The sequence below is a fragment of the Brachyhypopomus gauderio genome, unplaced genomic scaffold (genome assembly GCF_052324685.1).
Source record: "Brachyhypopomus gauderio isolate BG-103 unplaced genomic scaffold, BGAUD_0.2 sc34, whole genome shotgun sequence".
Classification (NCBI taxonomy): Eukaryota; Metazoa; Chordata; class Actinopteri; order Gymnotiformes; family Hypopomidae; genus Brachyhypopomus; species Brachyhypopomus gauderio.
This window is the reverse complement of record NW_027506866.1, coordinates 3,238,499-3,254,968: the sequence shown is the minus strand read 5'-3', so window position 1 is coordinate 3,254,968 and position 16,470 is coordinate 3,238,499. Positions and strand designations below refer to the sequence as shown.

General features: G+C 47.4%; 1 long non-coding RNA gene across 1 annotated transcript; it reads left to right on the top strand.

Annotated features, from left to right (window-relative positions):
* The first annotated feature begins 914 nt into the window (after window positions 1–914).
* LOC143485357 (uncharacterized) lies at window positions 915–16,142 on the top strand. Its single transcript, XR_013122849.1, has 3 exons — window positions 915–1,118; window positions 15,576–15,696; window positions 15,801–16,142. It is a non-coding gene; the product is annotated as an uncharacterized LOC143485357 (long non-coding RNA).
* Window positions 16,143–16,470: the final 328 nt, after the last annotated feature.

Here is a 16,470-nt window from a genome sequence, read left to right as displayed (position 1 = left end):
GTGTTACACTAGGAAGACAAACCTAGGTGTTACACTAGGAAGACAAACCTAGGTGTTACACTAGGAAGACAAACCTGGGTGTTACACTAGGAAGACAAACCTGGGTGTTACACTAGGAAAACAAACCTAGGTGTTACACTAGGAAGACAAACCTAGGTGTTACACTAGGAAGACAAACCTGGGTGTTACACTAGGAAAACAAACCTGGGTGTTACACTAGGAAGACAAACCTGGGTGTTACACTAGGAAGACAAACCTGGGTGTTACACTAGGAAGACAAACCTAGGTGTTACACTAGGAAAACAAACCTAGGTGTTACACTAGGAAGACAAACCTGGGTGTTACACTAGGAAGACAAACCTGGGTGTTACACTAGGAAGACAAACCTAGGTGTTACACTAGGACGGCCCCCTGCTGGCCTCCCCTTCAGTTTTTTTTCACCCCCTCGCCCGTCACAGAATAACCAAACCGTACAAACTCACTGTTTTAAGCGAACACACATAAATAACAATCAGCTGTTCTTCAAACATACCAAAAATCAGCACCTTGCAACAGTAGACACCAGGCATATATACTGAAGTTGAAACAAGAAACACACGAAACCAATAATGAAAGGAGGAGTTACAAATTATAAGTACAACTGACAGATAGCAAGCACATGCTCCCGAAAACATAAACAAAACTTACAGGCAGGGGCAGAGCCTGGCATGACTGTAGAAGGCTGCGTCGTGCATTGCCACCACTCATCTGTTGTGTGTTTCGTGTATGTTTATCTGAGCACTGTGTCTGTATGACGATACTTGACTGATCAGATGAATGTGCTGTGGGCTGTTGTGTCTCTTTTGTTTATTTCTTCTTGTGTGTTTGTGTTTTGTCCTAGTGTTTTTGTCTATTGTTTAATGTAAATCCCTACAGAGGGGCTCCCACTTAAATAAACCTTGAAAGGGTGAGGTCTCCCCTGGGGTGGGTGGAGCAGTCCACTCATCATGGAGACTCCCCGTAATGGGAGGTGTCCCTAGAGGGGGACAAGGGTCAGCCCCAGGAAGAGACGTAACTCCAGGAGGAAGACAGCCGCTCCGGTGGGGTCGAGCCAACGTCTGTTGTGGGTTTTGCAGAAGGTGTGCACCTACCTTGTTCACACCATCCCCTTCATTGTGTGTTTCGACAGCTTGGTCTGTCACACTATGGACACCTGTCGGCTGCCCCCATCAACAGCTGCAATATTTTATGTTGTCCTGTTGTGACATTGTGTTCGTCTCTCAGGTGAGCATGTCTAATTAGAAAACCTGACAACTGAGGGTCGTTTCTCTGTCTATACATTTCTTGTATTTTACCAGCTGGTTATTGGATCCTTCATTTGGCTTATGCTACGGGTTTTGCGTTGGTGCACTTTATTAAGTCCTCCCTTTTCCCTGAGACTGGCGTGATTGCTTCCTTCTTTTTTGCACTCATTTGCCCCTCATATTAGGCCGAACAGATTTTAATATTTATAAACATTCTCTGATACAGTTTCCTGAAATGTAAATACATATTTGATCTAGAGGTAAAAAAAATACAGGAAGATCTTTATATCACAAAAGTTTCCAGGTGAGTAAAGGTAGTGTACTGTAGTAATAGATGAAGAGATATTCAAAATTGTGGTCTCCAGTAAAACAGGATATTTCAGATAGAGGTCCTTCATTAAATGTGCAAGCAAAGTGCATCAGAAATTCTAGGAGAATTATTCAGTGTATTCATACCGTTCAGTTTATATTTCCCAATATAAACTGGTGTCTATTCTCTAAACTGGTTTCTTTTTTTTTGTTTTTCCAAGGAACTGTTTGTCTTGACTCTGTATTCTAGCCTCTTCTATATGTCATGTCAAAATTTCAGGCTTGTGATAGATTTTTCAGATTTCCATTTTTTGGCTTTTATTTCATTAGTGAGTGGTATTAAATAATATAATAAATAAATATTAATTATTATTCTAGAGTAGAATGTCCAGTGTCTGGACTGGTGTGCATCTGTATACGTTCCTATACCTGTGGCAGGGGTTGCATATTCAAAATAAGGGTCAGCCCCAGGAAGAGACGTAAATCCAGGGGAAGACAGTTGCTCCCCGGTCAGGTAGCCTGCACACATGCACATGTTTGTGGGGGGAAAAACAGCTAGGTGCCTGCTAGGATGTGAGGGTTCTGTGACCGACCTGGTTGTTGTCTTGTTGATAGCCCAGTCAGTCCAGGAGAGACTGAACCAGGGAATTGCCTCTTGACCGTTGCAACCATTGCTGCAGTATGGATAGAAAATTACATTTTTGCAACAGCTTGGATAGTACAATCTTCAGGGTGCAACTGGTCTATGCACCACACCCAGCATATTTTTCTTAGACTGCACAACACTAGTAGCTTCTATAGATACTGCCCAGACACTGGTTCCTCCCACACATGAACCTTTGGTCCAGCATGCATGCATTCTTTGGTGTCACATAGGTGGTAAAAAGGGGTGGAAATTACATAGCCCTGTCATTATAGTGAACAACTACACAACAACTTTGCAGTTGTATGCAGTAGTTTCTGACTTGTTCTGGCTGTTGTAGGTGAACCTCTCAAAACAATAGCCTGCAACATTGACAGGCTAGGACCAATGCCCTTGTCACTAGCATCTGTTATGTCACCTGATGTAGACCGATGGTAAGTGGAACAGAAACAGACTACACACCATGTAGTTTGACACCGAGCCTTTACTTCCCGCGCCCGGGCACATTACAAGTGAACATTCTCCTGCTCACCTTCTCTAACCTCCAGAGGGCAGTAACGTCCTCTTGGTTTCTTCCTAACACAACAGCATCTATGTCCACAATAGAGAAGACTGAATGTTTGCTCAGCCTCCTTCACTATGAGTCAGTGCAGCAGTGTTGCTCTTTCAGCAAACCTGAACATCAATCAATCAATCAAAGTTTATTTGTATAGCGCTTTTAACAACTCAAGGTGTCGCAAAGCAGCTTTACAGGGTTTACAAGGTTAACAATACTATGGGTCCAGAACCCTAATGAGCAAGCCAAAGGCGACAGTGGCGAGGAAAAACTCCCTATGATGGTGGGGAATAGGAAGAAACCTCGGGAGAACCAAGACACAAAAGGGAACCCATCCTCCATTGGGCGGCCCGTTAACACACAAGTCACACATAATTCACACAATCAGACTAGGTAAAAGGTAGAATTGAAAGTTCTGGGTTTTGATATTGTCACTGTAAATGTCTGTTGATGAATGCCAGGCTTTCATTCCGTGTCGGAGCAGTGATGCTGGTATTGTAGGCTCCGACTGCAGTGTTACTCCCCAGGTGAACCCCGGTATCAGCACATCCACCGGCAGCCAGACCATCCCCCAGGTGCCTGCAGGTGCCTGTATCCAATCATCTTGGGTAGAGACACAAGGGTAGAGACACAATACAGACTGAGTGGACATGAATTTAAACCACCGTTGATTTAAATGTACGTAGCTCACGTGCCAGTGATCAGCATGTGGCTCCGGCAGACTAATCTATAGCAGCATAACTAAAGGGAGAGGTTCAGAGGTGACCACAGGCATGAGGGCTCACTGAGACATTGCTTTCCAGTCAAGTCATAGTCACAAATAGAGTGATGCCAAGACACAGCTGGATGACAGCATCAACATCTCAGATCACCAGAAATCTCAACGTCTGGGGGCCCCCAAGCCCCTACACCTTACAAGGGGAATTTTAGCTGAAGGCTTGACTAAACAGGTGAGTCTTAAGTCTAGATTTAAAGATTGGAACTGTGTCAGAGTATCGGATTGGAGCTGGAAGGCTATTCCATAATTAAGGGGCTTTAAAAGAGAAAGCTCTGCCTCCGGCTGTAGTTTTACTAATTTTTGGAACTACGAGAAATCCAGCATTTTGGGAGCGCAAAGGGCGAGATGGGTTGTAGTAATCAATGAGTTCACTCAGATATTGTGGGGCAAGACCATTTAACACCTTATAGGTTAACAGGAGAACTTTAAATTCAATGCGATATTTAATCGGCAGCCAGTGTAGTGCGGCGAGAGTGGGACTAATATGATCGAATTTCCTAGCCTTGGTTAGGACTCTAGCTGCGGCATTTTGTACAAGTTGTAGCTTCTTTATGGACTGTTTAGAGCATCCAATTAGAAGACTATTACAGTAGTCCAATCTCGACGAGACAAAAGCATGAACTAGCTTCTCTGCATCAGCTAATGAAAGTAAATGTCTCAGCTTGGCAATATTACGTAAATGGAAAAAGGCAGCCTTAGTGACATTGCATACATGTGTGTCAAATGAAAGATCAGAATCAATAGTGACACCTAAACTTTTTGCAGTAGATTTTGGTGTTACTGAAAAACCATCTAGGGTAAGGGGAATATCAGCCCAATTGCTTCTAACAGCTTTAGGCCCAAGAATCAGTACCTCAGTCTTGTCAGAATTTAGTTTAAGAAAATTAGACGCCATCCAGTTTTTAATATCCTGGACGCAGTTCTCAATCTTGAGAGTTGTGGTGGTATCATCTGGATTAGAAGATATATACAACTGAGTATCATCTGCGTAGCAATGGAAGCTAATACCATGCCTACGAATGATAGTGCCCAGTGGTGGTAGCATATATAATGAGAATAATATGGGGCCCAGTACAGATCCTTGTGGGACACCATACTTTACTTTAGAATGCTCAGAGCATTCGTTATTTACTAGCACAAATTGGTAACGATCTGTCAGGTAGGACCTGAACCAGGAGAGTGCTTGACCTCTTATGCCAATGAGTGTCTCCAGTCTATTAAGTAGAATATTATGATCAATGGTGTCAAAAGCAGCACTGAGGTCTAGCAGTATGAGAAACGAAATGTGTCCTTTATCAGAGGATATTAAGAGATCATTCAGTACTTTAGTTAGTGCCGTTTCAGTGCTGTGATGAGCTCTAAATCCAGACTGAAATAACTATAAGACATGTTCTGTCTGTAAGAAGGAAGAGAGTTGTGAAGAAACTACTTTCTCTAAAATTTTGGATATGAATGACAGATTAGAAATTGGCCTATAGTTGGACAGTTCTTGGGGGTTAAGACCAGGTTTTTTAATTAGCGGCTTGATGACTGCAAGTTTAAATGAACTGGGAACGTAGCCCAGGCTCAGAGAATAATTTATTATAGTAAGCAACGGTTCTACATTGCTGTGCAGTAATTCTTTAAGTAGATGGGTTGGTACAGCATCTAGTATGCATGTGGAGGGTTTAGCAGATTTCACCAGTGAAATAAGCTCCTCACGACCAATTGGGGAGAAGGACTCTAACAGGGCATCAGAGCTGACCAGACAGCTGTCAAGGTGCATTGGCATGTTGACAGGCTCTGAGATAGCACTACTAATGTTTTCCCTAATTTTATCAATCTTATCATTAAAGAATTTCATAAAATTGTTACTGCTACACTCTAGTGGAATAAGAGAATTGTTTTGTTCATGACTCCTCGTAAGGCTAGAAACAGTTTTAAAAAGGAGTCCTGAATTGTTTTTATGTTTTTCTATTAAGGCCGATAAGTATAAGGACTTTGCCATATGGAGGGCATGCTTATATTCAATAAGGCTGCTTTTCCATGATAGTCTATACACTTCTAACTTCATATTTCGCCATGACACACCTGCAAATGTGGATATGAAGCCAAGCCCAGGAAGTGCCACAGAACACTGCCACACCTTATCTGGGTCCATTTCCACTATGGCACTGTTCACAACATGACCTAGGAAACTCACATGCCATTGAAGGAAGTTACATTTCTTCAGATGCAGCTGGAGGTTTGGTGACTTCAGTGCCTGAAACAACTGCTCAAAGCTGGCTCGTACATTGTGAAGTGCTCACATATGGTTGTTACATTACAAAACCTCAAGGGCTTCACCAATTGGCACAATCCACTTCCTAGTATGAATTGCCATCTGGAGACAGTATGCCACTTGCAAATACCCATGGGAATGGATATAAGTCAGGCTTTGTGAGAGTGTTGAGCAACTGATAGTCCACACAGAAGTGCTAGCCAGCTGTAATACTTTTTCTTTGCCAGGACCACCCATACTGCCCAGGAGCTGATAGCTCATTGGCTCCCACTGACTCCACCTCTTTCACTTTCTGTTCCACAGCCTCTTTCTCAGCCAATGGAAGGTGGGGAAAGAACTGAGTCAATTGCTGGTTAATTGCTGGTGCTGTACTGCGGTTATTCAACCCATGTACAGTCTCTCTGGCCACAAAGATGTTGCCGTAACAGCACAAAAACTCCCACAGTTGCTGTTCACTCTTCTTTTCAGCTCAACCTGCCAGTGTCATGTACTGCCTCCTGTGTCAGCTAAAACCTCTTGACCACTGTTGTCCTCTGTCCTTTCACCATCAATAATGTGGATGTGGGTGCAGTTCATGTGCACTACACACAACACCCAGGGATTCAGCACTTACGGCTTCAACTGCAAAACAACATGGTGCCTCCACTCTGACAGTGCACCCTATCCCTGGAGTTCTGTCAGTCAAATCTGATGCTGCATGCCCAGCTCATGTTCCAGAGTTGGTGGTTTCTGCTATGAAAAATGAAGGCCACATTGCCATGGTGTCAGCATCGCCGGCGCTCCTGAAATCTGCTACTGAAGCTACTGAAATCAGAGCCCCTACCAATACCAGGAACCTCTTTCTCCCTCATATCAACTGAATTGGTCATTGCTCCGTAACTATCAGATGTGACGTTCTCATTGTAAGGGAATATGGCAGCTAACATGAGCCAGTGTCATCCAGGGCAGTGAGTGATTTCCCATCTACAATGCATTTAAACCAAAGTCCGAAGCACAAGCCACTCTTCCGTGCTGTGGTGTCAATACTGAGGGTCGTTGTCTCCAAGTTGCTAACTTCTCTCTGCATAGTTCTGCTCTCATTTTTCACATGGTTTGTGGCTTCTTCCTGCACTACCAGCACCTCTGGTGTTGTTTCACGTCTACTCGGGAACTTAGGAACTGCTGAGCACACGATCCTCATAGAACTTTTCCATCATATAGTACTGTGGTGCTCACCACGCTCCCTTTAAGCTAGGTTTATACTTTCGCGAGTGACTGTAGTGTGCGACTCCACACACCTTGCGCGAACCTCCGCGAACGGCAGAAGTGTTTATAGGCCTTTGCCGCATCGCATTCTTTGCAGTGTTCTCCGAAACGATATGTGGTAGTATAAAGAAGCACCCCTCAAAAACAGGGGAAGGAACATTTACCTGACCAATTTTAATGTTGCTTTGTGTTTCAGGTTTGAAGAGTGCTGGAATTTAGACTAAAGTACATGAAAATGCTTGAAATTGTAATTATTCGTTTCACGACAAATATCTGTCTGACTGAACAGTTCTCTTGTATTATGTTAACAAATACGAGCCTCTTGTAATTCCAGGACGAAACATGAGAGAACGTGAAGACGTTAAGATTGGGCGTTTTGAAAATAAACAACCATTATATAATGTGATAAAAAAGCAAATTATTTCGAATCATTTCGAGTATATGTATAAATATTTAACTTGATTAAATTTAACGTGCTGGGAAATATTGAAATGGACCTTGAAAGTGACATACAAGTGCTTTAATTCCACCTTATAAAGGTGTATGAACCCTGCAAACATGACTTTGTTCATTGCACTGAAGCGCGGCTTGCGCAAAGTAAAAAAAATTCGAGAGGTGCACGACCTCGCGAATCGACAGCGCGCGAGAACCTCGCGCATGGGCGGAGCCACCGTGATTATGTAATTTTCGCCTCGCGGAAAGTATAAGCCAGGCTTTACGTTGGCCCGTGGGGACATACAACCGTCTCGGCGGAGGGGTATATGTCAGGGCAGGCCCCAGCGCTGCCCCGCCCATGACCACCCGAGGGCGCTCACGGTCTCCCGTCAGGGCAGGTCCCTCCTCTACACATGCCATGAATACCAGAAGGCGTTCACATTCCACAACTCGCAATCAGCAAAGATGAGCCGCAGGCGGATTTCACCCTTCTTAAGGAAGCCGACTGCGACTCGTCTTTGCTGAGTTGTTTGATCTTTCATGCGGCCAGCCGGTATCGTGGGTTTCACTCTTCGATTCATGTTCTCCAGTGTTTTTTCTCTTCGCTATCACCTGTCTCTTCGAGTTTTTCTCCTGCGCCGTTTGGCCCATCTCAAGTTTTCCTCCCGCTGTATTTTTCCTGTTCGGTTTTTTGTTTCCTTTCAGGTAGAGTTTTGCATATCCCCGTTGTTGGTCAGGTAGTCGGGTTTTTTCCCTGATGATTTTTTTGTTTCACTTACCTCTCTCTCTCCTTCTCGTTTTCGCGTCGAAGTATTTCCACGTCTTTCTGGGCTCCTCGTCCACTCCTCATCATTTCTCAGTTTACCGTGTTTTGCCCTTCATTATATTTAACTGTAGGGTTTTTCTTTTTCTCTTTTCCCGCACTCCTTTTGGCGGAGGTTTCAGTTCTTTGTTTTTCTGTTTGTTTATGGTTTGGCATTTGGGTCCCTTTTGTCTAAACATCAAGCAGTGTGTGCGCGTGCGCACCACCTGCCTAACAGAACAACTCAGCCCAACCATGGACCCAGCCTTACCACAGGCTGTAGCTGATCTGAGAACTGCTGTAACCCAACAAGGACAACTGCTGGGCAGTTACGAGCAGACGCTGCAGCAGATCTTAGGTCAGCTACAGAACTTGACCGTAACGCTGCAGGCTGCTACTCAAGCCACACCACAGCCTGCCAGCGCTAACGTACCCCTTGCACCCAAACCCCCCACTGTCATGTCACGTACAGAGCCCGCTCTGCCTGCGCCTAGACATTACTCAGGGGATCCGGAGGAATGCAGGGGGTTTTTGCTTCAGTGCTCCCTTCTGTTCGAACAGCAGCCGTAACGGTTCCCCACCGAAAAGGCCAAGGTGGCCTATGTAGTGACACTGCTTTCTGGGAAAGCTTTGGCATGGGCAACCCCAGTTTGGGAAAACCAGCCAGAGCTGTGCGCTTCGTACGACCGCTTTTCCGAGGCCATACGGCAGGCGTTCCACCATCCTGCCTCGTGGGGAGTAGTGGGTAGTCGGTTGTTGCGTCTGCACCAGGGGAAGCGAACAGTCTCTGAGTATTCCCTGGAGTTCAGAACATTAGCAGCAGAGAGCCAGTGGGAGTCCGCAGCCCTGCTGGCAGTTTTTCAGGAGGGGCTTAATGACAACCTTAAAGATGAGTTGGCTGTCCGCGAGCCCCCGGCGACCTTGACGTGTGCATTGGTCTCGTGGTTCGGCTGGAGAACAGGTTGCGGGAACGCACGCAGCGGCACCGTTCCCACAGCAACAGCTCCACGCACGCACCTAGGGTTAATTCCCCGGTCTCAAGCAGTGAAGCCGGGGAGGACAATAAGGAACAGCCCATGCAGATAGGGCAGACCCGGTTAACCCCGCAGGAGAGGCAAACACGTCTGTCAGAGGGCCGGTGTGTTTACTGTGGTAGCCCGGGTTATAAAATCGCCACCTGTCCTAACTTACAGGGAAAAGCCAGGGTTCTCCTCAATACACTGGTCTGAGCCTTCACACAACCTTGTCATGGCGGGGCACCACCAAGCATCGACAGCTGGCTTTCGTTGACTCAGGGGCAGCGGGCAACTTTATTGACGCCACGTTAGCCAAGAACCTTGGGGTGCCGTTGCTCGCTCTTCATACGCCACTATCTGTTGCTGCCATAGATGGCAGGTCGCTATCCTCGGGGGAGGTCGCCAACCAAACTATTCCTGTCAAACTGTCAGTAGGAGAACACGTTGAGCAGCTTACCCTGTATGTCATCAGTGCCCCCAAAACTCCGCTTATCCTTGGGCTTCCGTGGCTCCAGCGTCCCAACCCCGAAATAGACTGGCTTAACCTGACGGTTAGCCAGTGGGGTTCTATGTGTAAACAGTCCTGTCTCCTCGCTCATAAAGCCGGTTTTCCCGACGGGCCCCCTGAATCCGTTAACCTCAGTCGGGTTCCCTCTGTCTACCACGACCTTAAACAGGTGTTCAGTAAGAAACAGGCTAGTGTCCTTCCACCTCACAGGTCCTATGACATAGCCATCGACCTGCTACCTGGTACCAGTCCTCCCCGGGGTAGGCTGTTCTCTCTCGCTAGGCCCGAACGTAAAGCCATGGACCTGTACATCCAGGAAGCCTTGGCGGCCGGTCTCATTCGGCCGTCCACGTCCCCAGCTGGGGCAGGGTTTTTCTTTGTGGGCAAGAAGGACGGGGGGTTAAAGCCGTGTATCGACTACAGGGGCCTGAATAAAATCACTGTGAAAGATTGCCACCCACTGCCTCTCATGGCCACTGCCTTCGAGTCCCTTCAGCAGGCCAAGGTCTTTACCAAACTGGACCTCCGGAACCCATACAACCTGGTTCGGGTTAGGGAGGGGGACGAGTGGAAGACGGCTTTCATCACCCCGTCTGGTCACTACGAGTACCTGGTCATGCCGTTTGGGCTCATGAACGCCCCACTGTCTTCCAGAGGCTCATCAACAACGTTCTGCAAGAAGCTCTGGACCGATATGTGTATGTCTACCTTGACGACATATTAATATACAGTTGCTCACAGCAAGAGCACGTCAAGCATGTCCGTCGGGTTCTACCTCTATGTCAAACTAGAAAAGTCGGTCTTCCACGCCTCTGAGGTGCCCTTTCTGGAATTTATCATCTCGCAAAACAGGCTAGCTATGGACCCCGCTAAAACTAAGGCCGTAGCTCAGTGGCCTGTACCCACATCGCTTCGCCAAGTGCAGCGGTTTCTGGGGTTCGCCAATTTCTACCGCCGTTTCATTAAAGACTACAGCAAAGTAGCTGCTCCTCTCACCGCCCTGACCAAAAAATCCCGGGGCCATTTGCATGGACCCCTGAGGCCCAGGTGGCCTTCGACGCCCTTAGAGCACGTTTCGTGGTCGCCCCGGTTCTTGCCACGCCCGACCCTGACCTCCCCTTCACCGTGGAGGTTGACGCCTCGTACGAAGGGGTCTGGGCGGTGTTGTCCCAGAGGACAGAGCCGCCTCCTAAACTCCGTCCCTGTGCTTTTTACTCTCAACGTTTGACACCCACCGAGCACAACTATGATGTTGGGGACAAGGAGTTGCTGGCGGTTAAGACCGCCCTAGAGGAATGGCGGCATTGGTTGGAGGGGGCCAAACATCCGTTCCTGGTATGAACGGACCATAAAAACCTGGCCTACCTTCAACAGGCTAAACGTTTGAACCCCAGACAGGCTAGGTGGGCCCTGTTTTTTAGCAGATTTGATTTCGTCCTGTCCTACCGCCCTGGTTCTAAGAACGTCAAGCCCGATGCCCTGTCCCGCCAGTGGGAGCTGCAGGCCGGTTCGGCTGCCCCTGGTGCGGTGTTATCAGCCACTAAGATCTTGGCTCCCATTCAGTGAGACATCGAGGCCGCCGTTAAACGGGCTCTTGTGGCTGAGCCTGACCCCGGTGGTGGACCGCCTGGGCGGTTGTACGTTCCTTCAAGCCAAAGGAACGGGGTCATGCAATGGGGTCATGTGTCGTTGTTTGCTGCTCATCCTGGGTCTCGGCGGACCGCCGAACTCATTCGCAGAAGGTTCTGGTGGCCCAGCATGGGCAAGGACATTGAGGGCTTCGTGGCCGCATGCGCCGTATGTACCAGCAGCAAGGCCTCCAGGTCCAAACCCTTAGGTCTCTTGCACCCTCTTCCGGTGCCCTCGCGACCATGGTCTCACGTCTCCATGGATTTCATAACCGGTTTACCGGCCTCACGAGGCAACACGGCCATCCTGATTATGGTAGACCGGTTTTCCAAGGCGGCTAAGTTTGTGGCGTTGCCCAAGCTGCCTTCCGCCCAAGAGACAGCGCTATTGTTCTTGGGGCATGTTGTTAGGGCTCATGGGTTCCCGGTCGACGTGTTCTCCGACCGAGGGCCCCAATTCACCAGCCGTTTCTGGGCGGCCTTCCTCGGGCTGCTGGGGGCCAAGGCTAGCCTCTCCTCGGGGTTTCATCCCCAGTCCAACGGCCAGACCGAGAGGGTCAACCAGGACCTGGAGCAGACCCTACGTTGTCTGGCCTCCGCCAACCCGTCGACCTGGGCAGACCGCCTTGTGTGGGCGGAGTACGCCCACAACACTGTGGCACTCGTCCCTGGGGATGTCCCCGTTCAAATGTCTCAACGGGTTCCCTCACCCTATGTTTGCCGACCAGGAGGATGAGGTTGCGGTTCCTGGGGCTGGGGCCCTTGTCAGGCGGTGCCGGATGGCCTGGAAGGGCGCCCGTCGGGCCCTGTTGTCCACTTCCAACGCCCAACATCGCCAGGCCGATAAACACAGACTCCCTGCTCCCTCGTTCCGCCCTGGCCAGTGGGTCTGGTTGTCCGCCAGGGATCTGCCAGGGGTACTCGGAAGCAGGCCCCACGGTACATGGGGCCCTTCAAGGTGGTTCGGCGGGTCAACCCCGTTGCTTATCACCTGGAGCTTCCTTCGTCCCTTCGTGTCCATCCTGTTTTCCACGTGTCCAAGCTGTGGCCGGTTCTGTGCGCTCTGCCTCGGGCTCCGGCGCCCCCGGCTCCGCGCATCATCGGGGGCGGTCCGGTCTACACTGTCAGGCACCTCCTTGACATGCGTAGGGTTCGGGGTCGGGAGCAGTTCCTGGTGGACTGGGAGGGCCGGAGGAACGCTGCTGGGTTCCGGCTTCGCGCGTCCTGTGCCCTGACTTGATCCGGCCGGGACCTCCGTCGTGACCGGGCCGTCGCTCTTGGCCCGCGGGGTCACATTCCACAACTCGCAATCAGCAAAGATGAGCTGCAGCCAGATTTCAGCCTTCTTAAGGAAGCTGACTGCGACTCGTCTTTGCTGAGTTGTTTGATCTTTCATGCGGCCAGCCGGTATCGTGGGTTTCACTCTCCGATTCATGTTCTCCAGTGTTTTTTCTTTTCGTTATCACCTGTCTCTTCGAGTTTTTCTCCTGCGCCGTTTGGCCCATCTCAAGTTTTCCTCCCGCTGTATTTTTCCTGTCCGGTTTTTTGTTTCCTTTCAGGTAGAGTTTTGCATATCCCCGTTGTTGGTCGGGTAGTCGGGTTTTTTCCCTGATGACTTTTTTGTTTCACTTACCTCTCTCTTTCCTTCTCGTTTTCGCGTTGAAGTATTTCCGCGTCTTTCAGTTGTGATTCTTATTTGTTTTCCTTTTATTCTGTTCTTACCTCGCGTCGAGTCCACTCCGCATCATTTCTCAGTTTACCGTGTTTTGCCCTTCATTATATTTAACTGTAGGGTTTTTCTTTTTCTCTTTTCCCGCACTCCTTTTGGCGGAGGTTTCAGTTCTTTGTTTTTCTGTTTGTTTATGGTTTGGCATTTGGGTCCCTTTTGTCTAAACATCAAGCAGTGTGTGCGCGTGCGCACCACCTGCCTAACAGTATACACATTTTATCTTATGTGTATATAAATTACTGTGGAAGTACATTATTGTATTGTAAATACATATTAGCTCAGTTAACAGTATTTGCTTACACAGCTGATGAAGGACTTTGTCACAGTGAACGGGACAGGGGATGTTGACAGAGTGGTGCACACAACATTTATTAACATGAACAAACATGGAGATGAATACAATGATAACAACGACAAGATATGACAATTCAAAGACCGACAATGGAAAGCAAAACACGAGTTTTAATATACATACTAATGAGGGGAAAATAAGAGACAGATGAAACAGGATGCAGGATACAAGGAGGGAGTGACAACAACAACAGCACAACAGACACCACAGGCACATGGTGGATCGTACCAAGGGAGCCAAAATGGGGGTGAGGGGAGGGTGGGAAGGACATCATCCCCCTGCACCCCAACCCCACCATAGACATGGCTCTTGACATGTCTCATGAACAGATACCCCCAAACTCACGGTCCGGCAGCTAAAGGAAGCCCCTGTTCATTCTTATTCCAACAGTTCACGAACAATCCAGAAGCGCCTTAATGAACATGAGGCGTTGAATCTGGGGGCGAGCAGCTCTAGACATGTATGTGGCAACGACCAGTAACAGCAACTCTGATGCCTACACGCAAACAGTTTAGGGACCGGTGCAGCGGTTTGCCCCGCTCACTGCATTAGTGTTTTCTGTTAGTGTTATTTGGTTTTCATGGTTAAGCCTGGTTTATACTTTCGCGAGCGACCGTAGCGCGCGACTCCGCCCACCTCGCGCGACCCTGCGTGAGCGGTGTAGGCGTTTATACTGTAATGGTGAAATGAGAAGGATGTTAGACTAGCCAATCAGAGCGCAGCTCTTGTTCATATAGATTCCCCATCCTCAAACAGATGTAGTTAGTTGTAAGAGAGACTCGCCGTACGGCCCTAGCATCGAACCCAGTAGTAGTTCAGGTGCTGGAGCTAGGCAGTCTTGAGCGTTGAATGTCAACATTGTTAACTAAAGCAGTTAAATTGAAGCCTACCTTGTCGCGTGCTGTTATTCCCACACACACCTACGCTGCACGACCAGAGAGAACCGTAGCGCTGCCGGCGGACGAGCAGCCCGAAATAGCGATTCGGTGAGCCGGCTTGTTTCCACAGCAACTGGCTAATGCTGACCGCAAGGTGCCAGTGAAAAGTGAAACGCGACAATACTTTCGCGAGCGTCACTGCAATGTTCTCCAAAACGATAGGTGGCGATAGGTGGCAGTGGAGAATAAAAAACCTCTGCAAAACCGGTGAAAGAACATTTTTACCTGCCCAGAGACCGTATACACATCAGGCATCAAACGTAAATATGGCTTTGCAGTGTTGTCCGAAACGATACGTTAACAAATACGAGCCTCTTGTAATTCCAGGACGAAAAATGAGAGAATGTGAAGACGTTAAGATTGGGTGTTTTGAAAATAAACAACCATTAAATAATGTGATAAAAAAGCGAATTATTTCGAATCATTTCGAGTATATGTATAAATATTTAACTTAATTATGTTTATCGTGCTGGGAAATATTGAAATGGACCTTGAAAGTGACGTACAAGTGCTTTAATTCCACCTTGTAAAGGTGTATGAACCCGGCAAACACGACTTTGTCGATCGCGCTGAAGCGCGGCGCGCGCGCGAAGTTACAAAATTTGAGAGGTGCACGACGGGCGGAGCCACCGCGATTACGTAATTTTCGCCGCGCGGACCCTTGCGCCGCTCGCAGCGCGTCAAGTATAAACCAGGTTTTAGTGTTGCTTGGTTTGATCTTGGTTCCATGTCTTTTTGCTCTGTGTACATTTGTTAGTTTTCTTAATAAAACCTGTTTGCTCTTGCACATGCATCCTGCCTACACTAACACAATGTCACAAACTGCCTAATAAGCAACTATTAGTTTTATTCATTTACATCACTTCTATTACTGTCACATTGGCTGCCCCAGACCTGTCTATGTCTGCTTATTTGTGTGTGTGTGTGTGTGTGTGTGTGTGTGTGTGTGTGTGTGTGTGTGTGTGTGTGTGTGTATTATTCATAATACCTTTCCTCGTCTTGTTAGTGGTATGTGTTGCACATATGTTTTGTTAATGTTTGTGTACTTAGCTGTGTTTGTCACATGTTATTTTTTGGTCGTTTGTCTGACTAGTTTTTCCGGGACATTGCTACATGTTGCGTGTTCCTCAATAACGTCACAGAGGCCCCCTGCCGGGTGATCCCGTCAGCAGCGGAAGTTTTTCATTTCCTGTTGTGATGTGTTCATCCCTCAGGTGAGTGTGTCCCATTAGAGAACCCGACAACTGAGGGTCATTTGTCTTGTCTTTGTACCAGTTGACTGCTGGTTATTGTATCCTTGATTTGTATTACTTCACAGGTTGTGTTGGTGCACATTTTCATGAAATCCTCCATTTTCCCAGAGACTGGCGCGACTGTTTCTTCCTTTGTTGCACTTCCTTCATCCATCACAGTTAAATAAAACGAAACTAAAGACAACGCTCTTGGTTCAGGTCCTGCCTCGTCCCTCACGTAGCATTACAGCTGCATCTCTGGAATACTGTACGAGTCTGTATGAGAAACTATTTGAGATTTTAAAAGATTTACTTTTAAATTATTTCATTGCTCATAATGAAGTCCAATAATAATGTTTTCCTGAGATTGATATTTGGGAAAGGGGAATTACTGTAGCAGACCTACAATAACCATTTTATATTCTATTCACTGTATAAAGTACCTAAACAGGGTTACAGTATCCCAAACACACCTTTTAACCTGTCATATTAACCTGCTGTTTACTTGACTGTAAGAAATAATGATTCTAAATAGGAGATGCAGCATCTCAGTGATATAAGGATCATCTACAATCATCATTCTTAGTGAACAATAAAAATAATATTTCTTGTAGTAGTTTATGGTTAAATGTAGATAATAAGAAATGTAGTATGCAACACTCCGGTAAAGTAGGCGGAACGCAAGTGCAAACTTTGAAGTAATTTAATGACCAAACAGTAATCAAATATACCAACTAACAGTAAATGAGAATGCTT